This window comes from Parambassis ranga, chromosome 16 (assembly GCF_900634625.1).
Source record: "Parambassis ranga chromosome 16, fParRan2.1, whole genome shotgun sequence".
NCBI classification, from domain to species: Eukaryota; Metazoa; Chordata; class Actinopteri; family Ambassidae; genus Parambassis; species Parambassis ranga.
This window is the reverse complement of record NC_041036.1, coordinates 8970391-8982670: the sequence shown is the minus strand read 5'-3', so window position 1 is coordinate 8982670 and position 12280 is coordinate 8970391. Positions and strand designations below refer to the sequence as shown.

The following is a 12280-nucleotide window of genomic DNA, read 5'->3' as shown; positions in this document are numbered from 1 at the left end:
ACTCCACGTTAATCATCATTTTCTCTGTTTAAATGACAAACGTCACCGCTGGCAGATCTTATTAGCTCTCGCTAATTAAAAGCAATTTTGTGAGTTATTTGGTGATGGGCTAAAACTAAATTGGGCTATTACTAGGTTTATTTTCTTCCTGTACTTTGCCAAAGATTGTTTATGAAGTAAAAGACACTTTACTCTGCTGAACAGCCCCAGCTGGGCTGTGGCTATGGTCCCAGTGTAGCATCTTGTCCATCCAGCCATTAAATATTATTGAATTGTATCAAACTGCTCTTATTTTTGTATGTATTTTGGTATTCAACCCACATCACTGCTGTTCAGCAGCAGGAGGAGGTATCCTGAAGGCAGAACAAAATTAGACTGCATTTTCCCCCTCCCCTACATCTCCCACTTTTCTCTCTTTTTCGGACTCACTACAGGTAAGCGCAGCCTCCGCCTTTCTCTCCAGCTATTTCACTCCTTTTCAGCAGTCGCTAACTCTTGTTTGTTTTAATACTTTTCTTTGTTCTGTCTTTTATTTTTTTCCCCCCTATATTGTCCCCACCCATGTCGTCTACCCAGAAACCCTCTTTCCGCCTCAGCCACAACACCAGGCTGATTAATTAAGAAATATGTTTTAGAGTGTAATGATGAAAGCACTCAACAAATGTCCTGTTGGGGTAATTATGTCCCAGAAGTGAAGCATATTATTTTCTGAAAATTATGTGTTTAAATAGCCTGCAGTGGGTTTGGATATTTTTCTGCCAATGCTCAGAACATAGAAAATAGTGAGGTTGACCATAATATACAGATACGCATGCATGCATTGTGTGTGGACTTTTTTTCTCTCTCCCCAAAAGTATTTATTAAACTGCACATTCCATTACTTCTGCCTGTCTTGCTGCCCCATGCCAAGCTAGCAGCTCTCTGCCCAACACAGGTGGCATGGGCTGCCAGGCCTCCTTCCTGGTCCCACATCATGCATCATATTAGCCCCGTACATGATAGCAGTTGTCAGGCTGTTGAAGCGAAAGAGTGCGTTTTTGCAAAGTGTCTTGATTCAGTAATTAGAGTTGTGTTTTTGTGGCTGGCACTATCAGACAACGCAAGATGGTATTTTCTTAGCCAAATAGGATTTCATTGGACATTTGACATGACAGCATATTAGGGCATTGTAGTCACTCCAGTTCTAACAAGATGCTTAATTAAAAAATAGTGCGGAAAGTTTGTCGTGATGCACAAACAACCTGTAGTCATTAACAAGGTTGATTGGCACCTTTTTTCAGGGTGTTGTTTGTTGTTTATGTCACTCCTGCTGCCACAGTTTGAACTACTCAGCAAAACCAATTAGCCACATAACTTCAGATTGGAGGGAATGTGATTGGGCTGTGAGATAAAAAATGGCTCCCTGCAATGGAAATCTGGCTGCTCTGTAATGAACAGAAGGACTCATAGTAAACTCATCCAAAATGTCCCTGTCCTGAAGTTTTCATGGATATTTTTAAAAATGATCTGGTATTACAAAATTTGTGTCATGTCTCATATTTTACAGCAGTGTTTACTGTTATTTTACAGATTGTTCTCTTATTTCTCGGACTTCCGAGTTACCATTTATATTTCATACTGTCGGGTTAACTGTCTGCATGAGTTTTAGACTTTTTATCCCCAGTTCACCTCTCAAGAGAGTCAAAGGAGATTTTTGGTCTGAACCCTTGCTTAGTATCAGTGGTCCATTTTTTTATTCTATGTAAACAAATCTGTTAAGGCTAGGGTTTTTTTTCAGATCCAGTTTTACACCCTCAGCCCTGCAGACTCATTGCATGTCTACCTATGAACGCTTCAGGCTAACCTTATGTGCTCCAAGATCACATAAGGTGCTTCGCCTGGCAGGATACTCGTAATAGAGTCTCATGGTGTGTGTTATTTTCCAGTCTTGTCCTGTGTGCATAAGATTAGAGAGAATAAAACCTGTGAAGTTTCTCTTAAGTGCATGATGCAATCTAATTCAACATTTTTGTAGTCTGAATCCAGCTTTAGTTTTCTTTCAAGCTTTTAGGTGGGATAAATGACATTATTACTGCTTATAGCATACCATATCAATCCCAGAATATATCAACTCTCAAAATAGACACACACCATAAGAGAGGTGAGCTAACTATGCCTAATACTGACATTTATTGTGTTATATGTTAGTGGATCTATTCAATAAACTATTTGCTTTTGTTTCTGTAAGAGTTGTTTGCAACACCATCAAATGAATGAATTGTGCCTGTTACCAGTGAAGTGTAAACAGAACTCTCACTTTGCTTTTGTGTCTGGCTAGACTTCCATGTTAACCAGCTATCTTGCAAACATTGGCTTTCCTCATTGATTGAGACAGCTGTCTGCAAAAAAGAATAACAAAACTACCTAGCCTGAGCAGGCATAATCTTCAATAAATATTGGCCTCAGTTTCCCTGTTGTGTTGTGTTCTTTGTAGTAGAATTAGCACCTTAGTACATTTAACTTTTCACTGTTATGATTGTGGCTGCATCTTCAGTTCTTTGCCTCTTATTCAGCCTTCATTTTCCATCCAGTGGTCCTTGACTGATGCTCTGTCTGTATATTCTTGAAATGTTAGAGGTTTTGAGTCTTTGTGCCTTTTCTCTACCTCTTCATTCCATCCATTTCCTTTTGGCTCCTTTGGTCTGCAGCAGAGGTTTCTATTGTTTATAAGTTGGCTGCCTTGCCCTTTACAACAGTGAAAAATCCAAATTTGAAAGAGTCATAGCCAGACTAAAGTATATACTTAGCTGACTCTTGACCATGATCCATCTTAAGAGTTTTGTTGCATGGATATCCTAGCTCATCACCATTATTATACTTCTGAATACATTTTTTCCTATGAAGAAAAGTGAAGTTCTCTCTTAAGGGTAGCAGTGAAGTGGTCAAATCATATCAAAAATATAATCATATATCAAAGCATGAATAAAACTCAGCTTGTAAATGGGAAATTATAACAGCCGCTTGAGACTTCAGATTTCCTTATTTTTGCAAGAATGTTTTGAAAAACCTAATTATGAAAGTAAATATGTCTAGATAATAAAAAAAAAATCTTACACTGTGGCAATGGAAGTGAAAACACAAACAGAACTAATTAGGGCCAATTGCATCAACATTTTCCTCCAGCAGGGTCTGCAAGGGTAGTCCTTGGTTTTTGGAGCTGTAATTGTTGGTGGTAAACATATTTGTGGTGGGGTAATTGAAGCTTGTGGATTAAAAACATCTCTGTCATGATCTCTCTGCTTTTTTGTAAATACGGTACATTATTCGGTAGTGTTTAAAAAAGAGAGAGAGAGATAACTGTGTGTAAAAGTTAGTGCGTTCTCATTCAGATAAGACCAAAGGGTTAGCCCTTCAATACATCACTTTACATGCCCCAAATAGGAAATTGATTTCCTCTGTTTTTCTTTACTCTTCCTCAGTGAGGCTAATTACAAATCACTTGGCAGTCTACCGGTACATTTTTAGGTTGTATACATGTATATAAATGTGTATGTTATATTAGGATTTTAGGGGGACCTTGGGATGTTTGAAGCCTCTACAAAAAATTCTGACTCATTGTCTTTTCCCAATGTCCCCAGCTTTCTTACTTCTCTCTCTCTCTCTCTCTCTCTCTCTCTCTCTCTCTCTCTCTCTCTCTGTTAGAGCTTTCTGTCTGTCTCACACACACTCTCTCACTGTAGTGTAGATCTGAGACTGGCTGTTAGCAGTGAGCTGGGTCCGTATCTGCTTTTGAAGGCTCACCTGGCGTTATAAATCAAGAGTTCGAGTCCCCCGGGTGCCGTCACCATCGCCATCAGTTCCACTGTTTTATTCATTTGCTCCTTTGTCTCATCACGATTCTGCCCCACATTAAATTTTGTGTGTGTCTTGTGTGTGGAGGGGGTCAGAATGCATTACTGTAGACTGCTGGTAATCCAGGTGGGCTGTAGGGAGGAGGGTGAAAGGTAAGGAGGAAAGAGGGATGTGACAAGGATAAGAGAAATTGGAGACGGAAAAAGGGCTGACGATGGCAAAGAGTGAAGAGAGGAGGACTGATTGATGGAAAAGAGAGAAAGTTATGCAGGGAACTGAGAGCAGCCTTGCAAAGGATTCAGATTTGGGTGCACAGAAAAGAGGAGAAACGGGAAAAGATTGACAGCAAAAGTAAATAGCTGAGAGAGATGCTGGCAGAAAGATGGCGTTGGATGGAGGAAGAAAAATGTGTAAATGAGTAAATGGGATAGCAGCAGCGAAATGCGCACTTTAAGGAACATTTTTATTTCAAATACTGCCATGCCACTATGGGAGACCACTAAACACCAACAGGAGAGCAGTGTGGCAGCAGCTGAATTCCTCCTTTTCTTTCTAAACCCTCTTGCTCAGATTTCATATACAATTCCACCATTTTATGCTCATCTAGACTTTGAAGGTGTTAAATTGTCTAAGAAGAAGAAACATCCAGAAACCTCAAAGTCTAAACTATTTCCTCCCCATTTGCTGCTCTGTTGGGCTGTGCTAATCACAGATGGGCCAGTGTTTACTCATGCAGGTCTGAGAGTTCTGGACTTTTTTTTTTTCTTTTTTTTCTTTTTTTTACACAGGTGAGACCACAGGGGATTTAGTTGAGATAAATGTGGGTGGCGCTGCAGTTAGATGCCCCTGCATAGATCCCAAGTCTCATGGCAGGAGAAAGTTCTTACACCTGTGAAAATGGTGATACAGAGTGAGTGAGTGGAGTTTGTAAACCTGTTGTAGTCAGCATGTAGGTTAAACAATATTCAAATGGTACATGGCTAGAGACAATTTTGAAGAGACAATTGAATTTTTGACTGAGATTGCTATGAGTTGCTGTCCACTGGGTGATATCTCAACATCACTAACAATCTGAACGGGAGCAGATAAAAACACCTGTGGCTACTCCATGGTCTTTGGACCCAGGATTTAATCCTAATTATACCCTTTTATCTTTTCACTTTGCATGTTGTTAAACAAAAATTGTCAGTGTGATCCAGCAGAAATGTCCTTGTCATTTTTTTCCATCCAGAAAAGTCAAATAAGGATACAAACAAGTGTGCACACACACACACCATTTCCCCTTCCACATCAGCTCTCCAGTCCCACTACGAAAACAAATGCCTGTGACAAGCGGCTTTGTCAAATGTGCATATGGTGAACCCGTCAGTGTGTTATGCACACAGAGCAGCTGCTTCACTATGCATTCACTCCCTCTTGTGCATCAGTGAGTTTGCATCGTCTTTGTGGCATAGCGTGAGTGTTTGTATGTACATGCTCGCGTAAGGAAGGCAGCTCTCTGCAGGGCTTGCTTAACTAAGATTAATTGCACCTAATCCACTGTGCCAGGTGGAACATGGGCCGCGGTAGGTGCACTCACACAAAGGCACAGACACACTCAAAATAGGCACACACATCCCATTATAGCCTTGCTGCTGAAAATTAGCCTCGCGCCTCTCCTGACACCCCATACCAGACCACAACTCGATACCACCATTTACTTCCTGACAAGTCGCACATTTATCACAGCTCCCTGCTTCCGACAGATGAACGCACGGACAGACAAAATGCCACGACAGAAGGATGGGCTATCTGTGCTCTTGTATCAGGGCTAGCTGACCTTGACAACACATAGAAACAAAGTGTTTGTCCTCTTTTCTCTTTAGTGAAAGAAAAGGAAAGAAAGCCTGCATATAATGCGTCTGACAATAATTCCCAAGTTGCAGCATGTCTGGAGGTACACTTGTTATGTGACACACAGTGGAAGCTGAGAATTAGTGAGAGAGGGAGTGATCAAAGGTCAGTGATTGTATTTGCTGTACGGTTTAGTAAGGTAGTGTTGATAATTAGCTGCACAAATTAACTGGTGATTACTATGTTCCTCTGGACAGTGGGGTAACCCTAAATTAAAGCCTGCACATTATTGTGCTGTTGAGGAATGTTGATTGGCCTGTCAGGTTACACCTGTCCTAGCTGACAGCGCTATTAAAATTTCTTCAGAGTCAGTGTGCTGGAAATGATAGTTTGAAAATGAAATATGGTTTGCAGACAACCTAGGAGGCATTATTTGACAGGAAACTTCATTTAAACTTCAGCTTTCTTCAGCTGTCCCTCACTTGCAGGGCATCATGGGATGGTGATCATACGTTTACAATTTAACATGCATCGTCGACTCATGACTCATCATTTCTATGACCTTGACAGTCAATGGCCATGTCACAGGTCGAATTCTCATGTCGTGCCTTATCTCTTCCATGCACACACCCACACCCACAGACAGAGGTGTGTGTGTGTGTGGACCATTTAGTGTGTTCACTTAGCAAATTGCATTCCTAGATGAAAGACAGGCGGTCGCCTCCTTTCCCCTCCTTATACCTTTCACACTCTTTCCTTTCTTCCTCAGCATCTCCTCCATTCAAGTCCCCTCTTCACTACTGTTTCTCATGTAGATCATAATGATGCTGAGCAGTGCTTCTCATTAATCTTTCGGACGTGTTGTCATGCAGATACTGTATCTGCTCCACTGCTTCCCAGCCTTTTTTTCCCGTAACCTCTCTGTACTGTCAGATGAACTCAGGTACTCCTTAACGCATATGATCCCTTGTCTTTAAAGAATTAATCCCATTACTTTCATTATTATGTCCTCATCATGTATTCAATACCTGGAGTTGTTTCTTTCAAATGTTTATCATTGAGAATCCTTTTTAGCCATTATTCTTTTTGTAGTGAGTAATCATAATTTAAATCTGCCTGTTTCAGCCTTTTATCCTTTTCTAATTGCAAGATATTTAGGCTGATATTATACTGTTGAGGTCTGGTCGGGAACTATTATAACCCATACCTGGATAGCTTTCTTAGAACCCACTGTACCGTACTGAAAGTGAAGATCTTTTGGGAGAGAGAAAGACTGAGGACAAATCAATCCTAGGCTTATGTAGGTAGCACCTGCACTTGCTCAGGGATAGTGTGTTTGTAAGATCAAAGCCCTATTGGCATATTGTATTATGGCAGCAGGACAAAAGAAGCTCGTACCATTGATGGTGTTTTTGTCTTTCCCTGTGTTTGTAAATTCTTTGTATAGTAGTACCAGGAGTTATGCATGAATAGAGAACATTATAGCTTTTGTCCCAGTTGCAAACATTATAACAATGCAGTGTATTCTTGATGTCACATTTAAAACATCCTTTCGTAATAACGTTATTTAAGTGCATTTTTACACATAACAGTGTTTACTTTCCAGCCTGATACATGGGACATGATAGAGAACAAAAGAGTTCAATTTCAAAAATAAACTGGTTGTACAGAGTTTGTGAGTTTTGGATTCTGCAGACCAACAGCGAGGAGCAATAAAACTATCCGATTCTCTGTTACTGTTTAGGGAATCCAGAGGAGTAGCCAGAAGGCTGGATAAACAGGAAAACAGAACTGGAACAACAAGGCAAAACAGACAGCTAATCTAAGGGCCGCTGGGCCTTCAAATATTTAGATACTTTTTGTTCTCAGTAGTAGACAGCAGAATAATGCAGTGTTTTGTTTTGTTGCATAAAGGCTTTTGAAGAAAACTCTTCGCTCTTTTTTTACCTTACAAAACAGCTTAGACTCTGTGTCATGGAATAAGTGACTGTCAGAACAGAGTGCGGAGTAAAAGTGGCTTGTCAGATGTGTTGAATGAATGGGTCAAGAGTGTGGACTCATTAAATTAGGGTTGGTGTGCCAAGTCCTGAGGGTTTGACGAAAGAAAATAGAGCCGGTGTAGTAGTACCCTTTTCCATTCAGCAGAACAAGAATAGAATAAGTCCTCTTTATATTGTAATGCATTTATTGTCAGCACATTTCATTTTTTTTCCTCTGCTGTATTTGAGATGTTAAACTGAGCCGTCACCACTGACTGGGGTACTGATGAAAATGAGAAATCACTCATTTTGTGTAGGAAGTAAAAGATGCTTTCTGTTTGTTTTGTTTTTAAGATGATCGATCAACACAAAGTAGAAATGTTTTATATGTACAGTATGGGTGAAATCAAGTCAGAAACCAAACTAATTACTAAATATGTTGAACACCAATGCTCTTTTAAAAATTGCAACCAGCTTTGTCTTTGACAGTTCTCATAAACTGCCCTTGATCTAAGTCAGACTCAGAATAGAGGATTTATCAGCGCATGTCCTCATCTCAAACTGTTCAGATACTCTATTCACCAAATTCAGGTGTTGGGAAATGGAAGGTAAAGTATCTATGGCTCTCTAACTTGCAGACATTTAGCACCATATTACTTTATTACTCATCTGATCAACATGACTTTAGTAGATATGTAAACTTGGCTGGTGCTTGTGTGTGAGTGTCTGTGTGTTTTTGTGTGAAACCGCAGCAGACTTTCAAGGCAAGGCCCCGTCAGCCTGTCAAGGTGGTGATTAGAATGTGTTGTGACACACAGATACGTGCATCTTCACACTCACAGATTTGTACATGCTCACACAAACTGCCCACACTGAGATGTTGTGGCCTGCAGCAGCATCCAAGGTCCAATGCAGTTCACCTATTGTGTCATTGAGTGTTAGAGTATGGACTGTCTGGCTCATGGCTCACACACATGCACACACACACACACACACAAACACACTCTCACTTGTAGTGCCTTGTTGATTATGACTCTTTAACATTACTGCCCAAGGTGAGAAGTTTTGCTCCCAGCTGATAAATACCTTCACTGAACAGCATGTATAGCATGCAGTACATCACATCCGTGGGCTTCACACTTTCTCACACATTTAAACACACACCTGCTCACACAAATTCTGATTCTTGCTCTCCCATTCAGCAGCACGTCTACTTTCTTCCCCCATTTTCTATTTCCCTCACTGAATGCACATACGGTACTCCTTTAAACACACATTCACTTTGTCTCTGTCTTATGCACACACACACCATCCCTGCTCCATTCCCTGTCTCTCCCTCTCTCTGGCACACTCACGCACACACACACACACACAAAATCAAGCAGCACTAAGGGAATGGGCAGCCTCATTCTCTGTCTGGCCTTGGGACCCAGATTGATTGATAGGAGAGGCAGCAGGGCAGCAGAAATGAGTGAAGAACAGCAAATGCTGGTGCACACTCCCACCTCGTGCCTTGATGATATTGTTGAATTGGCTGTTCACAGGCTAATGCTGCCGCTATGTTTACAGAATATTATCGGCTGCCCTGGTGTAATGCATCAGCGGGGAAGCGAGAAGTCCTGTTTCTGTCTCTTTTTGAAAAGCCCACACAGTATAAACTGTAAATAAACCCGCTTGCCATACTAGGACTTGTGTTTTTGTCTTTGTAGAGTTTTTTTCCTGTAAAATTACAAGACACAAGTTGGCCACTACATAGTATTTGATAGGCCCAAAAGCTAATATCCATTATGTAATTGTGCCTTTGTGCCACCACTAATGTAAAACAATATATTGTGAGTACAACTGTGTTTTCCGTTAAAGTTCAGTAAAATAAAAAGATTGGATACATTTTTTGTTGGGGTAGGTGGGTAAGGGATTAAATGGTTATAAAAAATAATTGCCTTTAACACCTATCTTTTTACTCCACACACTGTGAGATCTCTGGAGGCTTAACTACTTAGATATATTGAGTACACACTCTGAAATAGCCACAGTTTTTTTCGCAGCTATAATTCACAGTTTGTGAACAAACAAGGTGGTGGTCCTGTGGCATTTTACAAGGCTCTGTGCTTCGTGTTAGATCTGTGGAGGGTGTGCTGGCTGGCCTGCCACCAGCCTGTTGTCTCACTCGGCTATCTGAATCTCAGTTGAGCTATCAGGCTGAATGTCAGTTGATCGTGTGCAATGTGTCTGCTGTCTATTTCTTCCTGACCTGATTACAGCATGTAGTAGTTTGTTATTCTGCCTGTATGCTTGAGTTTGTAGTGGAAGCTGTGTCAACCAGATGGGCAAACTGCAACTCAGTTGGTGTAGCAAATTAGCTGAAAGACCGCACATTGTTTCTGTGTGTTTTAGCAAATGTCAACACAGTTTTTAATTCACAGACTTCTTGGCACATTGAAGCAGAAGGCCTTTACATATATATTTACAATCTGAAAATGCAACAGAAGCAGATCCAGTTCTGTGAAGGGAAACATGCACAACGTGTTTGAAAATTTATTAAGTGGAAATCAGGCGATTTATGAGACATTGTCTCGCATCATAAGTTTAAAAATTTTAAATAAAGGTATCTACATTGAGCCTCAAGCATTAATCCCATGCTTTGACTGTTATTTTGTTTGCCTTATAAAACAGCATGGTCTTCAAAGAGCTTCTTATTTACCGTCCTTGAAGAACAATGTTTATTTCTGCCAAGCCTCTTTCTCTGTGAAGGCTCTTACCACAGTTCTACCAGCTCTACCACAGTTGACCTACAAGTAGCTGTAGAAACTAATTTTCGTTAAGTTTCTCTGAAGCTCAGTGTTTTAAAATTTTCAGCACTTCAAAAACTTATTTCATAACCTTCCTCTGTTCTGTGTTTTAATGTTTAAATTGTGGTTGTCAGTAACAAAAAAAATTTTATTTAAAACTTTTTGGAAATGAAATGTCCATAGAGAACCACAACTGTCACATCAGAGCAAGGAAAAGTCATTGTATGTTTTAAAAAGACCTGATAGTAAAGTGATGGTGATATTCAAGCTGAGGATTCCATCTGTTGTATGTAGAAGACAATGCTTTCAATCCTGTGTACTGCCTCCTTACATTGTACTACATCCGGGTATTTCTAGAACAGCAGTGCTTTTAGAGCACATCTGTCATCAGTAAAAAGAAACGTGTTGTTGATTTTACAAAATGTCATAATAAGCTGCTTTGACGTTGTATATCAAGACATTGTACACACATTAAAGTAACAAAGAACTAGAAAGCGATTTGCAGATTGAATAGGGAGGAGCGATGGTTGATTAGTTCTCCTGCCTCCACTGTCAATCCTCCTGCCTTCAGCTTTTGCTTCAGACACAGAGCACTTAGTGCACTATTTCCCTGCTAATGATAGGGTGTTGGGCAGGTATACGCATCGCTAGTGCCAGAGAGGTAAGCACCCATACTGATAGGCATGGAAGTACAGACGGGAGACAGATACAGTAGTTAGGTGGCATTGAGCTCTTGTGTGTGTGTGTGTGTCAGGTTCTGCTACTAGCCTGCCCCTGGGCAGAGCTACTCTACAATGGACTTACTCTCTGTCTGTCACTATCATTCTACACATGCTTACGCTCTGTCTTTTGAGTCTTCTGTTTGCTGTCTCTCCCACTTGGTGTCTTAATTCTCACCTACATCTCATTTGTCACCACTGAGCCAGAATTACAAACTTAAATCTTCTTCCACCTGCTGCCCCCATCTATTTTTTTCCTCAATGAAGTATAATACACACACCCCCTGTGGGCTTGTGAATACACTTAAAAATCACATCCACACGGTGCCAGACACCACCTGACACCTCCTCCTCCTGTGGTTTGTCCCAGAATTGCTACATTGTCTACACTATCTTTCTTCCCTCTCATATACCATATCTTCCTCAGGTTCCGGTCTTATTCTCTCATTCCCACCCCCCTCATATTCTTCTCTCCATTTACTGTGCTGCCTTTCATTTCACTGACCACGTCAATCACTAAATAAAAGGTTAGATTAAAAGGGGAGATTGTTGCATCTTGTCTGTCTCCTGCAGGACAGGTGGTGAATAGGGGCTCTGTGCCCGCCTGTCCCCGCTCAGTGCTCCAATCAACATGTTATTGTCATGGGAGTAGATACTCCTCGATGCTGTCTTTCTCCTCCTGCTGCATTCCTGCAGGAGTCAAAAGTTTGTGTGTTAACCTACCATTGCCGTTAATGTACCTCACCTTCCACAGGACAAAGTGTCTGTGGAAGTTAACGCAAACAACGCAGATGGTATTGCATGCACTGTAATCAGATATTGATTGCCAAACAATGTAGCTCTTAGTTTTTAGGATTTAGTCAGGTTACATGCCTGCAAGTGACCAAGTGAAATGTTAATGTATTTTGACTGCTCTGCTCTCTGCCCACCATGGGCCGAATTCAAGTCATTAGGAAGAATCCCAAGGAGAAATGTCACCCATGTAACGAGGTTACATTGCATTTTCTTTACTCACCTCATCTTCTCTTCTCTGCTTTTTCCTATTTTTTTATGTGTTCCTCTTTATTTCTCTATCCCATCCCCTCTTTAACACCTTCCACCTCTTGTTCTAATGTCGTACATCGTTCCA

General features: G+C 40.8%; 1 protein-coding gene across 1 annotated transcript in view; it reads left to right on the top strand.

Annotated features, from left to right (window-relative positions):
- LOC114449021 (eukaryotic translation initiation factor 3 subunit H) overlaps nucleotides 1–12280 on the top strand; it is a 40274-nt gene that overhangs the window by 9411 nt on the left and 18583 nt on the right. The gene's annotated exons all lie outside the window — the stretch shown is intronic.